The following is a 3,160-nucleotide window of genomic DNA, read 5'->3' on the forward strand; positions in this document are numbered from 1 at the left end:
TGTGCATGTATCTACTTGAGTGGCAGTTATGGTTTCTTTAGGGTAAATTCCCAGCAGTAGAATTGCTGAGTCAAATCATATTTCTATTTGCAACTTTTTGAGAAAGCGCCATACAGCCTTCCATAATGGTTGCACCAATTTTACACTTCCACCAACAGTGAAAAGGGTTCCAGTTTCTCCACAAACTGGCCAGCATGTGATGTTTCCTGTTCTGTTAAATTTTGTTATTCTTTCTGGGGTGAGATGAGATCTCATAGTTGTTTTGATTGGCATCACTTTTTTTTTTCTTTTTCTTTTTTGGCTCAGAAATCATTCTTTCTCTTAGGGGAGTTTGTTTGGGCTTTGTTGATTGGGTAACTAGAGGATTTCGGGACCCTGAGTCTCCTTGACAGATGACTTGGGAAGTAGAGGTTAGGGGCTGGAGGCAGCAGCTAGTTAAAGCAGTGGGTGATGTTCCTTCTCTCTGCTGCCGGAGAACCCCTTCTTCCCAACTCAGAGGACAAGGTTTTTGGAAACGCTGTTGCTTTACAAGGATATGTGCATCATCTCGGTAGAACAGGCTCCTGAGTGTGACTGAGTGCAGAGGAACCTGGGAAGGCGGCTGAGCTGGCTTAACTGCATAGATTGTGACAGCTCTGAACCCCCTCTCTGCCTCCTAAATGGAAAAGGTCTGGAGGGGCATACATACCAAAGCGAGGGGGAAAGGAAACAACATTGGGTTTGGCTTTCCAGATCACCGCCTCTCCTGCACCAGGGACGCCCCCTTGCGGGCTGCCACCCTCAGCACGTCTTCAGCACCTGCTGCAAATGTTGACGCACGTTGGCAGCCCTCTCCCAGGGCACCACGGTGGCGCGGAAGGAGCTGGGCTCAGTCTTCTGCGCCTCCTGAATGAGGCGGTGCATGGGGTAGCCACGGCGCGGGAACGCCAAGTCGCCGCCCGCCAGCAGCCCCATGGGGCAGAAGTCGTAGGCGCCGTCGCCCACGTAGAAGAGGCGCTCCAAGTGCACGCCCTCGCGCAAGTAGTCGCTGAGCACCTTGTGCTTGCACATGTTAGCGGGGCAGTGCGCAGCTGTGCGTGTGGAAAGGCTGCAGTGTCAACAGGCCCCCGCGCATAGAGGCCCGATGGGTTGCTGATGATGCGACGGAACAGGCCGTGCTGGCCGGCAGCGCGCAATGCGCTTTCTATGCAGAAGGTGTTGGCATCAGAGATGAGAATAACCTCGAAGCAGGCGCCCTGCTTGGCTACAAACTGATTTACATCTCTCTTAAAGCTAGGGATTTTGAACATTTAGTCATATGCTTGTTAGCCATCTGAATGTCTTTTTTGGTGAAGTGTCTGTTCATATCCTGTGCCCATTTTTTAATTGGGTTATTTACCTTTATCTTGTTGTGGTGCTCGAGTATTTAATAAATTCTAGATATACATCCCATATCTGACATGTCATCACCAAATATTTTTTCCAGTCTGTGGCTTCCCTTTTTGCTCTGTTGGAGAAGGTTTTGGATGTGCATAGGGATTTCAGTGTTAGAAGGTCCCATTCATCTATTTTATCCTTTCCTGGTTATAGATTTTCCAGGTTAATTGGAAGACTGTTTATGTTGTGGATTAGGACTTCTACTGTTCTTCTAAGCTTTTCTTTAATGAAGATTATAGTCCTTGGTTGTAGTCCTAGGTCCATAATCAACTTAGAATTGGTTTTTGTGTATGGAGTGACGTGTGGATCTTGCCTGAGTTTTCTGCAAATAGTTTTCCATTTTTGCAAGCACCGTTTGTTAAAAAGGCTGTCATTTCCCTTCTTAATTGATTTCATCTCCTTGTCAAAAATCAGTTAATCAAAGGTCGATGGGCTGATTTTTAGATTCTCAATTCTATTCCATTGATCTATGAGTCTGTCATTGTATGAGTACCACGCTGTCTTTACCACCATGGCAATGTAGTACGATTTGAAATTAGGGAGTGAGATGGCTCCTACCTTGTTTCTCTTTTTAAGGAGTGCTTTGCTTATTGTGAGCCTCTTTCCATTCCAAATGAAACTGGAAACTGCCTTTGCCTTCTCATTAAAGAATAGAATTGGTATTTGTATTGGGATTGCATTGAAAGTTTAAATTGTCTTTGGTAAGATTGACATTTTCACCATATTGAGTCTTCCTATATTCTTCCACCTCTCCAGTTCATATCCTTGGTACCAAAACCAGGTAAAGATACCACCAAAATAGAAAACTATCGGCCAATATCTCTCATTAACATAGATGCAAAAATCCTGAATAAAATCCTGGCCAATAGAATCCAACAACACATCAAAAAAATAATCCACCATGACCAAGTGGGATTCATAAAAAGGCATGCAAGGATGGATCAGTTCAATTAATCACATTTACAAAATAAAGAACAAGAACCACATGATCCTATCAATTGATGCAGAAAAGGCCTTTGAAAAAATCCAACACCCTTTCCTGATTAAAACACTCAACAAAATAGGATTAGAGGAGAATTTATTTATCATAGTAAATAGTATATATGCAAACCCAAGAGCCAACATTGTTTTCAATGGAGAGAGATTAAAAGCATTCCTTTGAGAACAGTCACTAGGCAAGGTTGCCCACTATTACCTCTCCTATTCAATATTGTATTGGAAGTCTTAGCGATAGCAGGAAGGCAAGAGAAGAAAGTAAGAGGTATCCAAGTTTGCAAATAGGTGGTAAAATTATCCCTTTATGCAGATGATATGATAGTTTACTTAGAAAACCCCTAAAGACATAGCAAGAAAACTATTGGATATAGGTGACGAATTCAGCAAAGTGGCAGAATACAAGATCAACATACAAAAATCAATTGGGGAAGATCCAAGATGGCGGTTGAGGCAGAGACAGCATGGTGAGCTGCGGGAGCAGCGAACCACTTAAAGGAGGGCCATTGTGGCCTCCTACAGACTTCAACTTATTGATAATTGACCACTTAAACAGTTGATGACTGGCCCTCAGTGAAGATCGAGGCTCAACAACAGGAATTCAACGACTCCCAAGGAGGAATGGGTGAGTCTCGTGGCTCCCAACCCCTGCCCACAGAGCCCATGCTGAACCGCACAGCCGCTGCAGCTCCAAGAGGCTTCCACAGCCTGAACGAATGGATTCCCTCACCCAGGATGGATGCTGGGCACC

General features: G+C 44.5%; 1 pseudogene; it reads right to left on the minus strand.

The window, feature by feature from the left end:
- Nucleotides 1–780: 780 nt before the first annotated feature.
- LOC102872878 overlaps nucleotides 781–3,160 on the minus strand; it is a 12,345-nt pseudogene continuing 9,965 nt past the window's right edge.

Source organism: Elephantulus edwardii, unplaced genomic scaffold (genome assembly GCF_000299155.1).
Source record: "Elephantulus edwardii isolate Elephantulus edwardi_28Jun2011 unplaced genomic scaffold, EleEdw1.0 scaffold00156, whole genome shotgun sequence".
Classification (NCBI taxonomy): Eukaryota; Metazoa; Chordata; class Mammalia; order Macroscelidea; family Macroscelididae; genus Elephantulus; species Elephantulus edwardii.